Raw genomic sequence first — 22,987 nt, forward strand, 5'->3', positions numbered from 1 at the left:
GGACCACCTTGGTATCCTGGACGCTGATGGCCACCTGGACCCTGTTGGCCTGCTGGATGCTGTGGACCACTTGGACCACCTTGGGATCCTGGATGCTGTTGGCCACCTGGGCCCTGTTGGCCTGCTGGACCCTGTGGGCCACTTGGACCACCTTGGGATCCTGGACGCTGTTGGCCACCTGGACCTTGTTGGCCTGCTGGACCCTGTGGGCCACTTGGACCACCTTGGACTCCTGGACGCTGTTTGCCATCTGGCCCCTGTTGGCCTGCTGGACCCTGTGGGCCACCTAGACCACCTTGGGCTCCTGGACGTTGTTGGCCACCTGGACCTTGTTGGCCTGCTGGACTCTGTGGGCCACCTGGACCACCTTGGACTCCTGGACGCTGTTTGCCATCTGGCCCCTGTTGGCCTGCTGGACCCTGTGGGCCACTTGGACCACCTTGGGATACTGGATGCTGTTGGCCACCTGGGCCCTGTTGGCCTGCTGGATGCTGTGGACCACTTAGACCACCTTGGGCTCCTGGACGCTGTTGGCCATCTGGACCTTGTTGGCCTGCTGGATGCTGTGGACCACTTGGACCACCTTGGGCTCCTGGATGCTGTTGGCCACCTGGGGCTTGTTGGCCTGCTGGACGCTGTGGGCCTCTTGGACTGCCTTGGGCTCCTGGATGCTGTTGACTACCTTGAACTTGTTGGCCTGCTGGTCCCTGAGCGCCACCTGGACCATCTTTGCCAGGTGTGCTGTTCTCAACTCCATATCCTTCTTCAAGTTTCACTTGTGATTCCTCTGGGTTTTCTTTCAACAATTCATCATCTACTTAGGGAAGAGAACACAAATTCAGAAAGGAACAAGTGAAAAGAAAGTTTAGCTACAAACTACAATGAAACATGCACAGAAGTACAAAGCCGAAATGGAATTAGAAATAAGATACAAGGAGACCCCCAGGTGGCTCAGTGGTTTAGCACTGCCTTCAGCCCAGGGCCTGATCCTGGAGACCCGGGTTTGAGTCCCATGTCAGGCTCCTTGCATGGAGCCTGTTTCTCCCTCTGCCTGTGTCTCTGCCTCTCTCCCTGCCTGCCCTGCCCTCTCTCTATGTGTGTCTCTCATGAATAAATGAAATATTAAAAAGAAAATTTTAAAAAAAGAATTAAATAAGATAACTGGTGTCTGTGGTACTAGGTAGTGACCAGGGACTAGATCTCAGAAGAGAAGAGGCAATAAGATCTTGGCTTTGTGACAGTGCATGCACTTGGGTTAGCAATGGTCCAACAATGCTGGAATATCCTCCCTGCCCTATCTTCTGTCACCTTCTACAAATTGTGAAGTCTTTGGCAAAAAAAGTATAAATAAAGCCTACCCTTTAGTGTTTCCTTTTGCACATTTCTGGTACTATAATGGAGTATAAAACATCTGCATCTCTCTCTCTCTCTCTCTCTCTCTCTCTCTTTAGAAACCTCTAACACCTCATGCAGGTCTCAAGCTCACAACCCTAAGTTCAAAAGTCACTTGATCTACCAACTGAGCCAGCAAGCCCCTTCCACAATTTTAAGTATTTTTTATGAGTAATCCCTCACTATCTGTGGCATCTTTTTTCATTCATTTCTTCATTTTCTCCTAGCTATCTCTCTTATCGTCACTCTCCTCAGGATTAATATAGACTTTACTGAATGCCCTAGAAGTATAATTGCACCTTTTGCAGATGCTAAGATTCCAAGCTGAAAAGACATAGCCTGTGCTCTCAGGCCACTTACACCTTATTGTTGTCACATTAGCAAAGAAATTGATGCATCACTTTGGTTTTCAAAGATCTCTCTGTTGCCCATAGATTAAATATCAAATTCACTTTGCCATTTGTTAACACCCTTCACACGATGAAACTAACCCACATCGCCAGTTCTATCTTTCTAGATTCACTTCAACCTTACTGATTATTCAGTGTTCCTAGATTATTGAAAATAATATATGGATAGATTTAGCCTTGGATTTCACTCTGCTTTCCCTGGGCCTCACCACTCCACAGTCCAGACCACCTGGCATATCCAGTATGCCTCTCCTCTTTTCTCCCTGTTCTGAGCCCTGTAATACCTTCTTTTGCCCCAGTTTTGACTGTGGTCCTTGTTATGTGCAAGATAATCTTCCATTGGATTCTGTGTTCCTTAATGACAGGAACAGTATTTTATTTACTCTGCAGCCTTGATAGGGAGTACAGGATCCTGTCATGGTTATTATCAAGTATTGCATTTTATTGACTCAGTGATGGGATAGAGCATGTGGATAATGAAAGCATTTCTTTGAGGAATCCTCAAATAGGTTTGTTCTTACTAAGACAACCAAGATCAGGTAACTGAAGCAAGAAAAAAATCAGAAGGAAAGCAATGACCGCACTGTCTAGTGTTGAGAGAACTCTTAAAATGAATGCAAATCATTACCCTCTACAAACGATTTTTTCCTCCTGGTTTGGTCTTTTTGTAATGTTGAACTATTAAGATAAAACTATAGAGTATGATGGTTGAAAAAGGAATTATTCAAGGTAAACCATGATTGTTCAAAGTAAAAAAATTCATAGGCATTTTGGATTATTTTTATTTACCCAGAGTTCCTAGAATCCATCTAGAAAAATTCTTAATAAGCTGATTGAGTAAAAAATAACTCACCTACTAATTGGAGTGTCTCATCTTCCTCTTGAGGGGCTTCTGCAAACAAAGAACAAACAGTGACATATGAAATCATCTCATAATCTGAACTGAAGGGTCATTGACAAACTAGGAACTGGGGAAAATCATTAAACTTCCAAAGGTTTTCATTAAGCACAAAATGCTTCTTTGATATATACTTAATTTTGCCACTTCTTTGAGGGCATGACTTAAAATTCGTTACCTACCCATGTACTCTAGTCCTTTTTTTATCCTCCATTTACACACATTTTTACCACATCATTTAAACTGACTTCATTTTTTTTTCATTTGAAGTGTGTACCACTAATAGTGGCTTCAAAATTCACCTAATGTAAGAAAACTTAGATAAACAGGTATCAAGTCTTCAATAACAAGGCATTAAGCATTAGTGCTGTAAATGAATAAGGTGGAAGGGTAAGATTGCTAATTAAACAGCTACAGCACTTGGGTGAAATTACACAGTATCTTTATGATTCAAATTAGTTAAATGTTAGTACAGATAATTTCTCTACAAATGTAAGGCATTTGTGTCATTCAATCATTAGCCACTGTTTGTAGAAAGATGTAGAAAAAAACCCGTACAGGTGATTGGGGTGTCATGTTCTGCTGACTCTCAGGTACTGTTTAGGTTTTTGACACAAGAGATTCCCAAGGAAAAAGGAAGGATGAAGCCCTATCTTACAATATGACTGAAGCCCCTGGACCCTAAAGGCTTGTTATTCCTTTCCTAGATTCAGTTTTGAGCACTCTCAAGAGACAAACACTAAGCATAAACATAACATATGATATGTTCTAAAGAGAAACAGAAAGGATTATGTCCTTCAACAAGATTTTTATCTGCGTCTTTTAGAACTTGGGTTAAAAAAAAAGAAATCAATAAGTTTAAATATATTTTGATAAGACTCCACCTCTACATTTTAGAAAGACAAGTAACTTGAGATAGAAGGAGTTAAGAAAATGCCTAAGAGAACCCAAAATAATGTTTGGATACAATGGAACATTTTCCAAACTAGAAAACTAGTCCAGATCCTTGGTTCTGAAACAGAAATGACAGAGTCATATAAGTTTTTCCCATTCCACAGGATGCATAATGAAGAGCTGCAATCCTTGTAAGATGTAACTGAGGATATGTGACCTTTTGCAACAGAGAAAATTTGAGAAGGGAAACTGACTACAACCATGTAGTTTCCTGGCTACACTAACATGATTTCATTATTCCTAAAAATTCTTGCCCAGAAAGAGAAATGATTCCGATACTTATCATTTACTTCTGAATTGCCTCAAAATCATTTAAACAAACATTAATCTGTTCAGCTTGTTAATGGCATCAACTGTTTCTTCTCCAAGACTCTTGCCATCACCTCAGCCCATTTGGCCCCTAAACTCTTAAATCATGGAGCTTTCTCATCCCAAAGAAAGCTCTCCTTAAAGTAGACCCTAAAACCTTATCTGTAAAGATCCCAACTTACCCTTTTTCCCCAGAGACTCTCTCCCTTATCAAAGGTAGAATAAACTCATGTTAGCCTTAATGACAAAATTTTGGTGGTATATTCTGAGCATCTTCCCTTTAGAATTCTCTTAAGCTCTATTTTACTAGTTAAGTTACTCAAGAGTTTGAGAAATCTTTATGCAATACTCAGAGGAACATAGCACTGCAGTTTATTAAGTGTAATGCTGCCATTGGAAGTAGGTGAGTTCGGGATGGGAGTTAAGAAGCAAACCAATATGGGAACAAGAAGAGATGGGGGGCAAAGAAATAGATGTGTTGAATAGGGATATTAACTTGAAAATAGTTGGCATACCGCAGACAATTCAGTCATTTCAGATGAAGTAAAAGCTAAAACAGAGTTCACAGGATTAGATACAGAAATCATGGGCTTGAAAGCTGACAAGGTTGAGTCTATAACTCAGCTTTCTCACTCTCTAATCCTGAATGTTCTGCAGAATATTTAGACTCCAAAGGTAAGGTTCAAGTGTCAACTGTGAATAAAAATATGTACTTCAAAATGTTGCAGTGAATAATGAATGACATAAAATACATACAAGATAAGGCATAAATTAAATTCCCTGTACAGACTATTTAAAAAAGAAAACAACTCTCTCCTCAGAATTTTACTGTTATTTCCCACCTAATATCCAAAATACCACAAAACAGAGAGAGATAAACTCAAAATAAGGTTATAAAAATAATCACTTATAGATCCTTTTGTAAAGTGTTTATGCCTTTCAGAAAAGTAAGCAACTACCTTTTTAGAATTTTGAGCAGCAACTTTGTCTCAGCAGATGGCAACAGATTTAAACTCAAATAATCCGTGAGCATTTCATGTCTTTAGATTCCAAGTGTTTGAATTAGACTGTCTCTATACAATAACAATACATTTAATAAGAGAATATCATTTTGTTTTCAATTTGTCATTCTTTGTTTTAGAAGAGGCCTAATATCTGGTTGTTTGCAGCCATTGAAATACTTATCTGGATTTTGACTTTATATCTGAATATTTGGTACCCCTAAGATATGCTATCCATCTTTTCTGATTAAAAGAGCCATGATCCATAAAGAATTAAACTTTCTCTTTTATTGTGTACACATTCTCCCAGCATTGCCTGAAAGTACCCATTTCTAGGACTTTTGAGATTTCCTATAAATGCATGCCTGCCACATGGTTCCCTAAGCAGACATAGAAGTATTAAAAAAAAAAATCCTACAATGGAGAAAATGAATAGGACCTACTAATGATCAATATTATGAGGGATAAAGAAAATTTAACACAAATTTTTAATATTTGTATATGGCCAAGTGTTCAAAAATAAAGGAAATGATCTATCTAGGTGAATTTTAGAACATTCAATCAAATTAGATAATTTTTTTTTCACACAAAGACTAAATAAGTGGAAGTCCATACTTCCAAAAACAGCAGAGATCACACCATGAAGATATTGACTTGACACTTAGGCCTAGGATTTCAGAGAGATATTTGCAATCAGTGGAAAATAGAAACTACTGTTTTCTCTTCTTTGATGAACCTATTCTTGGAATATCAAGCACTTGAATTGTTAGAAAGCTCAATTCAACCTTACTCTTTTCCATGAATCTTACCCGTGTGCTTGCATGATCTTCTATCTCCCCAACTTACCGTCATCGATGCCCTGAGCAGAGCCCAAGGCCAGCAAAGCCATTGACAGCAAGAGCAGTAGCATCTTGGTAGGAATCATGCTGTCCCTCTCTCCCTCTCTTGATGTTGCAGGAAACTCAGACACACTCCTGGACAATGCAAATTAATTTATCACTAGCTGTGCTCAGACACCGAGTTTGTTAAAAAGGTGGAGACTCAAAGAAGTACAATCCTTTGTGTCCAACATACTCCATAAAATTTTATCAGGGGAAAAATTCTTTCTTTGGCCATAAATTCAAGAAGTAACAAGACTTTTCTGATCACTCTTAGCAAAGTACCTGGCTAATTATGAGCCAGTTGGGGATAAAAATATTCCCTCCCTCCACATAAATTCAGCCGTTACTCTTTCTGAAAATTCAGTTTGCCTTTGTAAGATGTGAAAGATACGCTCCCTGTACTGCAAGGAAGGAAGACATTCTTATCCCAAAGACAGGGAATTTGAGACTGAGCGGTCTGTTTAAGCAAACCGTGTTCAACTAGTCTTTATCTTCCTATTTGCTTCTTCACCACTGATGTCTTGTAGCCCACACTCGTCTGTCTTGTGGATTCCTTACAAATGTATTGTTTGTCTAAAATATATACAAGCTTCCTGTTCTCACTCCTGTAGCTCTTCCTTCCCTCTGTAGGCTTCTGAAGCATCCTCAAGAAGTTGCACATAAATGATAGGCTGAATGGTATAGTGCCTCAGAGGAAATGGGGAGTCCTTCTTCTGAAGACCACTGGCAAAAGTTGGCAGATATGAAAGAATAAAATGAAAAAGAGGTCTGAACATGGAAAAAAATGAAACACTTATCCACCATCAAACAAGTGTGCAATTACTTCTACCTGAACTTCATATCCCTCCCAGCATCCACTACCACCTCGGTGTGATTTTCCTGCATCTTGCATGATGCTAGGATGCCACGCTATGGTCATTGTTTGAATCACTTCTGTACTATCTGCTTTATACATGATGTATGGATGTTCAGTTATCAATTGCAAGAATTCTCATGATCTTACTAGTTTGTTCTTAACATGACTTCTTATTTGAAGTTTATTTTTAAAAATATATAACATGAAAACAAAAAATAAGGCAACATAGACAATGCAATGAACAAAAAAGAATAGGAGGTAAAGTATAAGAATAAAATAATGGGTGATGAGATCTACACCTATAATTGGAAATTTCAGTTGGCTACTTTGTAATAACACCTGAGTTAACTTGTAGAGTAAATTAACTTTTAATGTGATAGAGGTCCTATGTTAAAAAGAAATACCACATTTTAAAACAGTGGAATTCATAAGGATAAAGAGGTTCAGATAAGATACTACAAAGGTATTATCAATCTGTTCCAATCACTTCTTTTTTCATACTCATTCTGTAGCACACACGGTATAATTACTGCAAGCCCAGCTATAGGAGAGTCATTCAATCACATAGACCCCATTTTCGGTCCTTTCTCCTTGCCCTTCTTAATCTCTTCTTATTTTATTCTAACAACTTACTACTGCCTTAGGACCCCAATGCCATAGCATATGTGTCACTTATTTCTATCAGATACTCTAGCAGTAAAATGTTGAACTTAACACTTCTTTATACACTACTCTACTAAATATATTCTTACCTAAGTGAAGATAGTCTGTTCCAGAAATAAGCCACATACCACATTTCTTTTGTATCTTCTATAGGAATATATCTTTTATTTAAAGCTCATAGTTTGATGAAGGCTGAATTTCTAAAATTATATTTCAAACAATTTCAACAAATATATTAAGTATATTTGCAAAAATGTATTTTTATTGACCAATTTGACAAGGATATCAACATGAACCCTTGTCTTTTGATTGATTAGTACAATTACCTTTGAGAAATACTATCCAAAATAAAACAAATTGCTCCCTAAAATTTCAAGAGCATATAACTAACATAAGTGGGCAAAATTCTTAGGCGGAGGTAAGAGTAAGTTTAAATGTTAATCTGTGGGACTCCTGGGTGGCTTAGCGGTTGAGGGTCTGCCTTTGGCTCTGCGTGTGATCCTAAGGTCCAGGGATTGAGTCCCACATTGGGCTCCCTGAGAGGAGCCTGCTTCTCTCTCTGCCTATGTCTCTGCCTGTCTTTCTCTCTCATGAATAAGTAAATAAGTAAATAAGTAAGTAAGTAAGTAAGTAAGTAAATAAATAAATAAATAATAAACTGTTATACTGGTTAGAATAAGTGATTTTCAAAAAATTGATAGAAGGATCAACAGATTTAAAGAACGTAGATGAAGTGAAATCATGGTCAAATTATCCTCTGGGGAAAATATTCCTCATCATACCTCTGTTGGAATTGAGATGATATATTAATCTAATTCTGCTGCTACTTGTTCTATCATTGCTCACCGGTAAAGAGAGCAAAGGTAATGACTGAGAGACAGAGTAGTCGCTAAAATGTCTGCTCATCCATATTTACCTACCTTTTATCATATCAAACTTAGCAAGCTTGGTCTTTTACTGGGCAGTGCTCAATTCCAAAAAAATCGTGAAGAAGCAGAAGCAGAAAGAGAAGAAAAAGCAGCAGAAGAAGAATACAAGACGAAGAAAAGGTAAAGAAGAAGAAGTAGAGGATGAGAAAAGGAGAAGAGCTACTTACCTTTAAACTACAGGTGTAGTCTTCTTGTGGAGAAATCCGGAGTTTCTCACTTATATAGTTCCTAAAGAACAATAAGAGTATTGCTGTTACATAGGAAGAACCCCTAGTCTTTCATTGGGTTGCTTCAACCAGAACATTTCCTCTATAGGATTTATCACTAATCTCATTGTTTTCCTATTGCTGAATGGTCAAATGGTAACAGGTCTTCCACTGCCTTCCTTAACTGTGACGAGTTTGACAAATAATGAAAGGTTAAGAAAATGCAAATGCAATTGCTTGATGACACAGGAACTACTTTTGGGGGGAGGATTTAGGAGAACATTTTGATTTGTCAATAGAGCCAAGGAATGAGTAAGTAGTGCCAAGTCAAGAGTCGACAAAGGAGAGACCCATCTTTTCATACTATATCTACTTTTAGAATTAATTTAGTTCATAGAGAATTAATGATTGAATATAATTTATGACATCAAATTCCCTTAGCAAAAATGTTGCAAGTCAAGAGTTGGACGTTGTAGAGAGGGTCCAGGAAACCATTTGGTGGAGGATGGCCTTTTCCAGAGTACGTTCGAAGGGAAGTTAAAACTAACTTCCATGGAAGGGATGGGCAGAGTTAAAAAATTAAATAGAAGTTGGCTTTCTTGCACAAACATGAAAGGTCAAGTCCAATGATATCAGTGATATCAATGAGTGGTTTCTCCACTTATTGTCTTTTTGAAGTTGACCATTAAAACCTGAAGAGCTGATGATTTGTAATGAAGTGTCAACATAAACAAATGTCAACATAACAATCCCAATTAAAAATATTTTTCACGTCTTTGAGGATCCCTGGGTGGCTCAGCGGTTTGACGCCTGCCTTTGGCCCAGGGCACGATCCTGCAAGCCCCAGATCAAGTCCTGCGTCGGGCCGACATGGAGCCTGCTTCTCCCTCCCCCTCTATCTCTGCCTCTCTCTCTCTCTCTCTCTCTCTCTGTCTATCATGAATAAATAAATAAATAAATCTTAAAAAAAAATATTTATCACGTCTTTAAAAAAAATAAAAAAGCTAAAGAGCTGAATGAAATGGTTTCTGAAGAAATGCCAATGTCACATGATGGGAGTCTGAACAGAATTTCTAAGGATTAAAATGGCTACTTTATCAGTGGTCTGCGGAAAATTACAAAAAAGAACAAAATACAAAAAAATCCAAACAACAAAATTCCAAACTATTTGGCATGCGCTAGGAATATGCCTAATTGGAAGAATACACCAAGCAAGGAGGGTCCTTTGGTTCTAAAGGGTAGAATAGAGGGGCTACATTTCAACCCTGAATACATATGATTTCAAAATCTGTCTTCCTCACTTATTAGTTGTATAATCTGGGCAAAATAGTTCAGCTCACTAAGATTCATTCTTTTTGTCTATAAAAGAGAAATTAGCTTACATTGCTTTTGTGAGAATTAAGAGAGATGGCAAATACACAGTGCTAATGCAGACCTACCCTTAAAGTACAAGAGTGTGACTGATAAGGAGGAGGATGATAGTCACATGATGTTACTTAGAACAGAGGAATTCTTGCTTTCGTGTTACCAGATGTATGAAAGAGAGAATTACCTGTCATCTACTGAGCCTCTAACAGAGTATAAAGGTATGTGTGGGGTGGGGATGGGTGAGTGGGGAGAGGAGTTGTTAAAAAGTCATGGAGACAACTGAAACGAAGATGTGAGGCAAAGCAATAAAGACGATATATTGAGGGTAGGGCTGGTTTTGGCAGAGAAGAATCAGAACTATCTCCTACAGGAAGTGACATTGCAGTTGTGCAGGGAAGAATTTCTTCTGCCCTTCAGCATCCTTCTAGCTGAACTAAGAAGTAAATGTGGTTGTAACTCAGGCCCCAGTGTGCAAGAGCACATGGCTGAAGGGACTCCAAAACAGATCAGGTTAGGACACTTGCCCTGACAAAATCCAAAGGCAGAGAAAACAAGTGGTGATGAAATAAGAAAGGAATTGATTGCAGTGAGGCCAACCCTGGGAAGACACAGGCCAATAGCTCAGAGACTGTCTCCCGGTGCTGATACAATTCCTTGGTTCATAGGAGGCAAATGTGGGACAAAGGTCAGAGGTCATGCATGTAGGCAGTGAAGGTCAGTTCAATCATTGTCTTGGGGTCAATCATGCAGGGTCTTTCTAGCACTTCTAGGGCTGGGGGTAATTTCTGAGCTCATCACAGGATGCTTTGCATACAGAGTCTTTGCCTGGTATAAAGTACGCTGTAAAGATTAAATCTGTTAGAAAATACAGATTATGAACAGAACTGAGGTAAAGGCTTTCCACATGAGACAGATTAGCAGGAGAAAATAAAATTTTATTTTCTACATATGGGGAATCTACGCAGGCAGGAGAGTTCCAAAGACAGGTAAAATGAGGTATACATGGCATTCTGAACTAAGAAGGGTGTAGGGGTCTGGCAAACAAATGTTTGAGCCACTCAGAAACAATAGGACATACAGGACTTTGATCAAGCAGGCCTCTGGGGTTCCTCTCTGTCTACCATAGCTAGGTATGTACTGACCTAACTCAGGTGATAGCTCTCCTGCTAGAGCAAGTCCTCATCTTGATTTTTCTTAGGCAGTTGAGGGGAAGGTAAAGAGCTTTTCCTGAATCTGCAGAGTCTTGATTGCTTTGTAACTCAAAGATCATGTTCATGCCAAAGATTTTTCTCTTCGGGTGGTCTGCCCTGGTCCTACACAGCCAACTCTCTTTCTGTTTCTATCTTTTAAAAAAGATAAGGGCAGAAATTAGGAAACAAGATTTTTAGCATCAACAAGTGTGTAAAGTGAGGGGCAGCTGGTGGTAGGTCACAGGGGCAGCTGCAGGGGTGACTGGAGAGCTTTAGAGATCAGTGAACAAGTGAACATGTTTCAAGTAATAGAAAGTAGGCCCAGTAGGTAACTGAAGAACCGTTTTTAGGATCCTGGACCCATTCCACACTGTGGTTTCCCTACCATCTTTCCTTAAATTCTGTATTCTTATATTGATGTGGCCCTTTAGGTGAATTCCCATGGCTATCTTAAAAGCTTAATAGAAATATCTATTTCTACCTTTTCATTTCCTTTGCTGTTTTAAATGGCAACATTTTTTTAGTCTTACCTGTGCCATGCACTGTGTGAAGGACTTTATAAGCTTATCTCATTCAATCCCTATAAAAATATTATAGTATGCACTACTATTTTTCTCACTTTGCAAATAAGAAAACTAAAACCTATGCAAGGTCAAGCATAGAAAGATTAGTGGGACTCAGAGGGTCCATTTCAAGACTTATAATCATCTTAGCCCTCTCTTATTCTGGTTATGATGGATTCCTGATTTACTTAAAAAAGGATAGAAGATAAGTTGGAAAACCATAAGGAAAAGAATACTAGCATTTATTAAGCTGCTACTATATGCAAGGCTTTGCTAGCTCAGGTAGGCCTTGTAAAAACCACATCAGTTCAGTGAAATGTTCTTCATTTGATGGATAAGGAGACTGAAGCTCAGAATCATCCAAACATGTGATGTAGTCATCACTACAAGACAAATAAAAAAAATAAGGAATCCAAGATATTTATGGTTCACTAAACTTCCTTCTCTTCTGTATAATACTCACGGCTTTCCACGACATAATTCTGAATTTCCACTTCACTTTCTTCTAAGTTTTTTTGTTTATTTATCCATGTAATTTCTACCCATATGCGTGGGATCACACTCACCACCCCCATGTCAAGAGTCAGCATACTCCCCTACTGAGCCAGCCAGTCATGCCCCACCTCCTGTTTCTGAAAGAAAGACTCAGTATTGGTCTGTGAGGATTTTCCCTGAATCTGACACAATTTGATTAAAAAATTATTTAAAGCTTTCTCTAGAAACTTGTAACTGCTCTTTAGTTAACATCACAATAGTATTAGTAAACCCAGAAATAATAGATGGAGGAGAAAATCACCAGCCTTGCTTAACACCCTGTTTATCCAAGGCCAATTTAAAAGAGCCCATCACTCTAAGAAACAGCCTTTTAGGGAGGTAGGAATGGGAACTTTTGTGGAAATGGGACTCTTCCATTTCAAACTGAATCCTCAAATTCCCCTCTCCTGAAATGCTACTCCTCCAAGGACACCCTTTGGTATGGAAATTTGAGAACAAACTGCGGGCTTTACCCATGGAAAATCAAACACGTGTTTTCTAAACTGATTTCTACCACTTGGGGCATGTTTAGAAAATAATACTGTTTCTGATGTATATGATGAATGTGCCTATAACAAAATAAAACCAGTTATCCTCAACTAAAAGTGGTTCTTTCATTTTCTCCTTTAAAATGTAAATGTCTAAATCAACTTTATGAATCTAAATTTAATCATAATTTGAAGTTACAATGAATATCAGAGAATATTTTTCCTATATTTAATTTTAATGTGAAGACAGTGAAGTGAAACTCAGAGTGTATTAATGATTCTTCCAAATTCATATTACTCATTATGGGAGAAAACTCAGAAGTCAAAACTGGGTCTTGACTCCCAAGAACGCTTTCTTTCTGTGTGCCTTATATATTTATGACAATTTGCAATAGGTGTTACTATAGCCCTTTTGGGGGGGTCTTTTGTCCTGAGTGCTTCCTTGAATACAAAGCCTGAACACTGTTCTCTCTCTTTCAGATAAAATTGTTAAGTGTCCATCACAGCCCTTAAGAATAGTATACAGAATTTTGGTTTCTGAATACAGCAAAAATTTGTGCAAAGTTACTAGAAATCATAAAACATTAATTGACAGAGACAAAAGTGCTAATCAGAAAACAAAAAAGTGAAGATATTTGTGAGTCTTTGGGAAAAGCTCATCTCCTGAAGTTACAGAAACTCATTCAAAACACCAATAAAACTCAGCAATTAGAAACGACAAATACCCACCATTTGCTTCAACGTGGATGGAACTGGAGGGTATTATGCTGAGTGAAATAAGTCAATCGGAGAAGGACAAACAGTGTATGTTCTCATTCATTTGGGGAATATAAATAATAGTGAAAGGGAATATAAAGGAAGGGAGAAGAAATGTTGGGAAATATCAGGAAGGGAGACAGAACATAAAGACTCCTAACTCGGGGAAACGAACTAGGGGTGGTGGAAGGGGGGAGGAGGGCGGGTGTTGGAGGGGAATGGGTGACGGGCACTGAGGTGGACACTTGACGGGATGAGCACTGGGTGTTTTTCTGTATGTTGGTAAATTGAACACCAATAAAAATTAATTTAAAAAAAAAAAACCAATAAAAGTGAAAAAACCCATATAATAAAAGGTAAAGGATCTGAACAGATAGATGCATCAGAAAAAGGAAATCCAAAGGCCAGTAACATAAGAAAGCATGCTCATCTTTATTAATCATCATGGAAATGCAAATGAAATAAATAAGTCAGATAAGCTTTAAAAGAACAGAGGCATATCTTTAAAAAAAGGAAAGGAAGCAGAACACTGGACTACCAGTCTGGTTCTTTAGGACGGGAGTTGGAACAGGTATATTTCTGCTGCTCCTGAAGGAGTACAGTACACTCAAGGGCTGAGAAACATCAGAAGCTAGAAAAAAGCATGCTTGGTGAAAGGAAAGGGCTTATAGGAAGGGATCTCCTGTTTCTCACCTAGTCCTTGAGGCACTGACTTTGCTGCCCATACATCAAGAGCTTCAAGAATCAACTGACAAGTCCTTTAGCTTCATTGAGGAGGCAGTCACCAAGTATGTTCATATGTACAATGGTATCAAGCTTCGATCTGTGCACTAGACTATGTGTAAGTTACTCCTCAACAGAAAGAGAAGTTGGTTAAAAGCATAAAGTAAGAGTAATTCTCCAGCTGAAGTAACCTTGAGTGCAAGAAAGAAGCTTCCTCCAGGGACAGGATTCATGGGCCTAAAGAATTTCACTCTAGGAGATAACAGTGACAGACACAGTAATAATAAAGGGCTGAGAGGTTTGAGCTCCTACTGGGGATGAAGACATACATCATTCAAAGCAGAAAATTTCATGAAGAGTAAGGATGTTTAGAGTTCTTCTGCGCATAAGAGTCCTGTTTAAAACAATACTGTAGGAGCCGCTGGGGCCTGAGTCTGTGAGGCATCTGACTCCTGATTTTGGCTCAGGGAATGATCTTAGGGTCATGAAATCCTGCCTCCCTGTGGGGCTCTATGCTCAGCAGCTTGAGATTCTCTCCCTCTGCCCCTCCCCCTTGCTCCCGAGCTCTCTCTCTCTCTGTCTCTCGCTAAAATAAATAAAGAAATCTTTAAAAATTCTTGTGAAAGAACTCAGACCCCACTTAATTTGTGATGCTAGGACCGTGAGATACAACAAGGAAATGGAAATTCAGAGGTTTCTCATAAACTAGTGGGAAAGAGTAATTTCTGAAGTAAACTGTAGACAATGTTCCTAAAGTTTTAAAGTTAGAGGTTTGCATTCTGCTCTCTGACAGAGAATCTATAGAGAAAGCATAAGATCTCTGCTAACTTCTTAAAGGAGGGATTTCTTCCAGTGGATATTTAGCTCATGATATGTGGATTGTGTACTTCTGGTAGAATTTGATAGTTGAAGCTCAAAACAATATTTTTTCCTTTTTTGTTTCGTTTTCCATTTTCCTACTTCTGTGACTGGCAATAGTAATGTGGGAAGATTGCTTTTGCTCATTAAATGTTATTGCTCCAGGCTTATCCTAAACTTAAGTCCAGAGACATTTTGTAGTTTTTAATGTGCAAATTTTTTTTGTTCTTAAGGAAATAGAACATATGAGATGCTGCTGTTGGACAATAAGGGGCTATTTTTCAACTTTAGTGATTCAAGGGTCTATAATTTTTCAAGTGACAGATACAACAAAAGGAAAGTAGAATCCAACTAAGAATTTGGATGGCTAGGATAAGATGCACAGAAGTTGACTTTGCAGAGGAGACAAGGTTGGAGTGCACTATCTTTTTCTTTCTTTTTTTTTTTAATTCTAAGGCATGGGAACTTCTCTTTGAAAAAGTAATAATATGAGACATTTTTTTCTTTGGTGTTGTTTTCCATTGGAAGCCTTGGATTCCTTAAGTCCCTGTAAGCGCAGTTGGTTTGTAATGGGGTTTATGGAGAGAGAGGCTTGTTTACCCTGCTAAATACACTTGTGTCCTTCCTCCTATGTCTCCAGTCCTTCCTCTCACCCTCTGCCCACCTCTCTTGCTGCTCCCTTCAGGGGAGAAGGGGATTTACTAATCTTTTTGTTCAGCAACAAAAATATCAGGGCATGATCTGGCCAATACCATGAGAGTACACTTTCTTGTTCATGTGCTTCCTGGAGAAAATCCCTGCTGGCCTTGTTCCCTTAAGGCAGACTGATCATTGTCTCCTCATCATGTGGCTAGGTCGGTAAGGAATCGAGGGTCCCTCTTGGGCTCAGCCTTTGTGAGATATATGGAGAGAGATAAAGAAGACCAGAGGCCTCACTTAAACCACCAGACTTCCAATCCAGTTTATCGCACAGTCCTGCACTACCTACTGCTCACCCAGATGATTTCCAACGTTACAAAGAAAGTTTTCATACACACATTTATTAAAATATTGGATATACATTGACCATCACTTAGACTAAGTCTTTTCAATCTGAAGAGAGTCAATGTATTTTAGCAAACCTAAGGAAATTGGTGCAATTGATGTGAAGGATTTTTATATAGAAAGAAAGGGGAAAAGAAATGTGTGGGTCATGTGGCCAGACACGTGACTGGTGCTGGATTTGTTAATATTCCTGAGACAAAGATTGAAGAGTTGAGTAAGGCTACAAAGAAAAGTGAGTAACAAAGAGTGATAGGTACTTATGTGTACTTGTAAACACGACACATGTGAAGTCCTTTCACTTGAGTCAATTACAAGATGTTCATGGGTATTTGTATCACTCCATGATTTTTCACCTTGTGTTCAGCCCTGGCTTCTGCATTCTGTGTTAGAGGCTGCTCCACTGCAGTGTGCTTTTCTTTTATCCACTCTTCTTTTCAAACAATCTTCTCGGAGAAGACCCTTAAGGCAAAAATCTAATGGAAAGGATCCCCGGTGACTCTTTTAATGACATCTAAGGCCTCAATCTCACTCTTCTAGCAATGCTTCTTTAACAATTCTTTCCTTCCTACTGGCTTCAACTCCCATTACTCTTTCACATGACTCTGGAAAGGTCACCCATCCTCTCCACGTGCCCTGAATGCTTTGCCTGCAGATAAAGAGGCCCTGTGATGCTTGGCATGGTAAGTGATCACTGAAAGAACGTTCGTGGCTGCCAGTGAGCCCATAGTGCACACCCTAAGGAGGATGTCCTGTGAAAATACCTCAGGCCACAGACCTCATCGAGACAAGAGATATATTTCAGTGGTCCCTTGCCTTGATTGGAGCTCGAGTGTCTTTATTCTTCCCTCAGTTCTTTCATCAGTGGCAGGGACCTGCCCCTCCCTCATCTCTACCCACAGAGAGTATAGGTAGAGAACAGAGGGTATTTTCTGTTGCCTTACTTAAAGTAGCCCAAATCAGATATCCTGGCCCATTTTTCTCACTAATATGCCCCCAAGTGCCTAGAAATGTGCCAAGGATATGGTGGGCAATCAGCATATATCTGAAATGGTAGATAATACTTATATATTAATTGCTAATTATATTGATTCCACAAATGGCAATACTTGTAATTTCCACTCTAAATTTTAAATATTTATGTAATAATATATATGTATACTAGTTATATATAAACTATTTATATATTATGTTATCTATATATATATATTTCTATATTAACAAATCCTTAACCTAAAGGATATTTCTTATTGAGTCACCTGGGAATAAAACTCAAAGGAACAATACAAGTAATGAAAGAAATTTTATAGTCAGTGATCTTTGAGCAATAAACAGGAAGTATTAATTTTTTATTTGTCATAGGCCATTCAGGTGCCCATAACAAAAAACCACAGGCTGGGCAATCTATTTCTCACAATTCTGGAAGCTGGAAGTCCAGCAGCAGACTGCCAGCATGGTTGGGCAAAGGCCTTCTTGTGATTGCACACTGCCAACCCTCCCTGTGTGCTTGCATGGTGAGAGGTGGGGAGAGGTGGGGCCTCACAGGGATCCTGTTCTCAAAGCCACCGTCCTCTTGACCTTAGCATCTCCTTGAGGCCCTACCTCCTAATACCATCATCTTTGGGATTAGGATTTCACGATAGGAATTTGAAGGGACACAAGCACTTAAAACACAGCCATTCGGTAACATTCTACCTATAGCCCATGAACACAATGATGCATATTTGTTGCATCTCAGCCATCTCACTCCCGAACCTTTCAACAACAAAATCAGACAGAAGACCTATCCTTCTTTCACAATTGAGAACATGTGTCCAAAGAGCTGACTTTCTCCTGTAGATACTTGGTTTCCCTCACTTGAATAGCAAAAGATAAAAATGATAAGGTTTTGTTTTTGACTCTTTTAACAGAAACCATGGATATACCTCTATGTCTTTTTTCAGTACTTTCAAAGGCACTTATCAGGGTGCCTGGGTGGCTCAGTTGGTGACAGTCTGACTCTGGATTTCACCTAAGCTCATGTTCTAGGAGCATTGGGATCCAGGCCAATGTTGATTTCTGTGCTCAGCGGAGAGTCTGCTTGGGATTCCTTCCCACCACTCCTTTACTCTCTCTTTCAAATAAATACATAAATCTTTAAAAATAAAGGCAGTTATTTTCCAGATATGCATTTGGGAAAATAAAATTCTAGTCACTGTAATTGACCTTGAGTATTTAAGTTTCATGAGTAGTACATTACCAAATGATTTCAAGCATTAAAGCCTTAGTACAACTCTAATGACTTTGTTTTAGTATGATCGTTTTATTAAAGATTTTATTTGTAAGTAATCTCTACACCCTATGTGGGGCTTGTACTCACAACCCTGAGATCATGAGCTGACAAAATCAAGAGTCAGATGCTCAAGAGTTGATTGCTCTTCCAATTGAGCCAGCCAAGGGCACATAGTATAATTATATTTTTATCACTTGCCTTTTTTTTTCTGGTATGTAAGCTCCATGAGATAGCAGAATCTTTCTTCTTCAACACTGCTCTCCTGCCACATTTTATATTGTCTAGAATCTAGGTTAAGTTAGCACTGCAAATGGTTAGACAATACTCATGTACTGTGCGTTTATTTGTACTTTTGGAGGGTTCTCGTTTCTTCTTTTGACCTTATACCTAAATTCAAAGGACCTTTAAAATTAGTCTAGGGTACCTGGGTGGCTCAGTCAGTTGAATGTCTGACTCTTGATTTCAGCTCAGGTCAAATTTCAGGGTTTTGGATCGAGACCTACAGTGGGCTTCGTGCTGCGCGTGGATCCTGCTTAGGCCTCTCTCTCCCTTTCTCCTTCTGCCCCTCCTCACACTATGGCCCTACTGTGCACTGTCTCTCTCTCGTTCTCTCTCTCTCTCTCTCTCCCTCTCCTCTCACACACAAAAACAATTAGTCTTACATATAGTGATACAACGTAGTAAAAGATGCTGGATATGTGGTGGCTGGATGGTTCAGGCAGTAAAGTGGCTGCCTTCCATTAAGGTCAGGATCCAGGGTCCTGTGATGAAGCCCCACATTGAGATTCCAGTTTCCCCGGGGTTCTACTTCTCCCTTGTCCTTTTCCCCTCCTTTGATAATTATTCAGTTTTACTCAGTCCAGCATCTCTGATCTATATATTCATCAGAGATTGCTGGATACAAATATCCTTTCACCACTGCTATTGTTAGTGTGGTTTCCTAACAGTTGAGCCAATAACAAATAGCTAGGAATGAGAAAAGCAATTAATAAGTGGTATTAATAATTAGTAGATGGGTTAGCAACAGAATGTGAAAAACAACAAAATTACTTCACGACGAATCTTGGAAAATGAACAAAAAATAAGGAATAAATTCGTAATGGTAGCGGATAAAAAGAAAGACTGTCATTAAGGAAAGCAGAAAAAAATTATATATTACTTTTAAAGATTTCTATAACTTAGAACTAATGAAAGTAAAGAAGAAAAGGAAGCGAGGAACACCAATAGGGTGACTACATAGAGAAGGAATGTAAGCAATCAGGCAGGTTGGCCCAGATACCACGCCTCCTGAACACACACGCACACATAAGCACACACACTCACACACACAGAGTCAAGCAGTCCACAGTTCAGCAACTGCTTCCAGACTGAAGAAGCCAGTATGAATAACTGGGTCTCAGAGTCATTATAGGTTCCAGGTGGCTGGCAACACTCAAAAGGAATAGAAAATCCTAGTTGGAATAACAGGAAGATTCTATGCTGCTTGATTCTATGCTACATTGTCAAATGATTTCATGCACTAAAGTCCTTAGTATAACTCTAATGATTTTGTTTTAGTAAAATTGTTTTTTTTAAGATTTTTATATGTAAGTAATCTCTACACCCAGCGTGGGGCTTAAACTCACAAACCTGATATCATGACTCGAGCTGAAATCAAGATTCAGATGCTCAAGAGTTGTGTGCTCTTCCAAATGAGCCAGGCAGGGGCTCCTAGTATAATATTTTTTAATCATTTGCTTCCTTTTCTGGTATGTAAGCTTCACAAGAGATGGAGCTTGTTCAACATTGTTCCTCTGACGGATTTTATATTGCCTAGAATCTAGGTTAAGCTAGCATGGAAATGGTTAGACAATACTTATATACTATGAGTATATTTGTACTTTTGGGGAGTTCTCTTTTTTTCATTCTAATCTTATCCCTAATTCAAAAGGATCTTTAAAAGTAATCTAGGGTACCTGGGTGGCTCAGCGAGTTGAATGTCTGATCTTGATTTCAGCTCAGGTCATGATCTCAGAGTCCGGGATTGAGCCCCACAATGAGCTCTGTGCTGGGCATAGAGCCTGCTTAGGTTTTCCTCTCTCCCTCTCCTTCTGGTCCTCCCTAAATTGCCGTGTACCTGTGCACTCTCTCTCTCACTCTCTCTCTCTCAAAATAAATTAGTCTTACATATAATGATACAAGGTAGTAAAGGATGCTGAATGTGGACGTCTGAGTGGCTCAGGCAGTTAAGGGGCTGCCTTCGGCTCAGATCATGATCCCAGGGTACTGGGGATGAAGCCCATATTGGACTCCCTGTTCAGGGGGAGTTGGCTTCTCTCTCTCCCTCTGCCTCTCCCCCAAGAGAGGAGAGTGCATGCTCTCTCTCTCTCTCTCTCTCTCTCTTATATTCTCTCTCAAATAAATAAAATCTTAAAAAAAAAAAAAAAGATTCTGGATGTGAGTTGAAAATAGTAGCTACAATCATAATGACAACGATGATTTATTCAGCACATATTATGTGCCTGGGATGGTTTTATTTTCTTTCTATCTAATCCTCACTAAAATAATTTTAGGACAATACTCTAATTAATAATATTTGCAGGTGAGAAAGTAGGAGGTGGGGAAATTAAATCATTTTCTAAGGGGATGCAACTTGTCTGTAAATTGAGGGGAAATTTGTACCCAGACTGTCTGGCATTAGATTTTGTGCTTGTACTAGCTGTGTTATGTTGAGCATTGAGTGTTACCCTGCTGTGTACCAATAATGTAAATCCCAGGTAATACTTGGACATATTTTTCTCAGCTTGAAGTTCTATTGATTATTATCTACTTGTGGAGAGAAATAGGTGAAATAATTGTAAATTGCACTTTTAGAAAGTGCAAGATGAAGTCAATTATATAGGAAGATCTCTGATAATTATTCAGTTTTACTTAGTCCAGCATTTCCCTGATCTATGTATTCATCAGAGATTGCTGGATACAAATATCCTTTCACTACTGCTATTGTTAGTGTGGTTTCTTAACAGTTGAGCAAATAACAAATACTAGGAATGAGAAAAACAATTAATAAGTGATATTAATAATTAGTAGCTGGGTATTAGTAACAGAATGTGAAAAAACAACAAAATTCACTTTATGGCAAATCTTGAAAAATGAACAAAAAATAAGGAATAAATTCGTAACTGTACCAGAGAAAAGAATGTCATCGGGAAAGCAACAATGTTTACCTATGTCTAAAGGATAGAAATCAGACAGGATTGAATTGCGGAAGGAAATTTGGTACAAAGACACCACATAAAATGGCAGATATGGGTGACTTCTATTACTTATAAAGACTTCTCTAACTCATAAGTAATGAAAAGAAAGAGGAAAAGGGAGCCAAGGACATTCAGGAGGGTGACTGTATAGAGAAGGGATGTAAGCAGTCAGGCAGGTTGGCCCTGATACCACGCCTCCTGCGCACACACACTCACACACAGAGTCAAGCAGTCCACGGTTCAGCAACTGCTTCCAGACTGAAGAAGCCAGTATGCGTAACTGAGTCACAGAGTCATAAGTTCCAGGTGGCTGGCAACACTCAAAAGGAAACGGACATTCTAGTAGGAATAACAGGAAGATTCTTTGCTGGTAGATTCCAAGTGTCCCTACTCCAACATTGGAAGCAGGTGACAGTGAATTTGAAAAGTGTCCACACTCAGGAAAAGGCGAATTCTCAAATGCAAGATAAGCTTACAACCAAGACCAATGAAACACATAGGAAAAAAAAAAACAATTTCCTTAAAGGGAGGCACCAAATAAGACAGCAATTTAAAAAAATGATTAAACAAAAACAGGCGCAGATATTGAAAAAGAAAACAAGGAAAGCGTCAAATAACAAAGGTGATATAATTGCACTTACTAGAAATGCAAGAGAAATCCAATGACAGGAAATTTCAAGGTAATAAACAGATTTGCCAGGTAAAAGATTACGAAAGGATTTAAACTACTTTCTGGCACATAAAGTAGTTTACACCGACTGTGTAAGTGTTCACAGTTTCTAGGGCAGTAACTAATCAAAAATGAAAGTTTGAAAAAACCAATTATGAAACCTTAAAAGTGTAAAAGTTTTAAAAGAAACTCATAAAACTTCCTGAAGGACATAACAAAGATGTACAGAAATGGAATGATAAACCGTGTTTAAGAATGACAAGAGTAAGTTATTGCAACGATATTAAGTCTTCCTGAATTCTTCTATTAAGTTAGTGAAGTCTCAATCCAAAATCAGGATAGATTTGCTCTATGAGATTTGAGCCATCATTGTGCACATGGAAAGCAACCAACCCTATTTGAACAGCTAGGAATTCTTGATATGATACAAAAAAAATTTTTTCAGTGCATTCCCAAGCTGGCCAAAATCAAAGGAAATGTTAGAGATTTAACAGAATTAAGCAAAAGGAACAATCCACAGTGGGAGAAACTGCGATCTGCCTTGAGGATATCTGTCCAACCAGATAATAGCCCATGAGAAAAAAGAACAGACAAAAAACTGAATACTCACTCAAGTTTCCTAATATTGAACAATCATTATTCAAGGTGGAGGATAATTCATGGACAAGAACCACTTAACACAGACGCAGACACCTGGAACAGAAAAGCTACCTTCTCATTTTGAGGGGAACTACAAAGAAACAAACATTAAAGCAGTAACAAACCACTCTTCTCAGAAAAAAAAGGAAC

Source organism: Vulpes vulpes, chromosome 8, assembly GCF_048418805.1.
Source record: "Vulpes vulpes isolate BD-2025 chromosome 8, VulVul3, whole genome shotgun sequence".
Lineage (NCBI taxonomy): Eukaryota > Metazoa > Chordata > Mammalia > Carnivora > Canidae > Vulpes > Vulpes vulpes.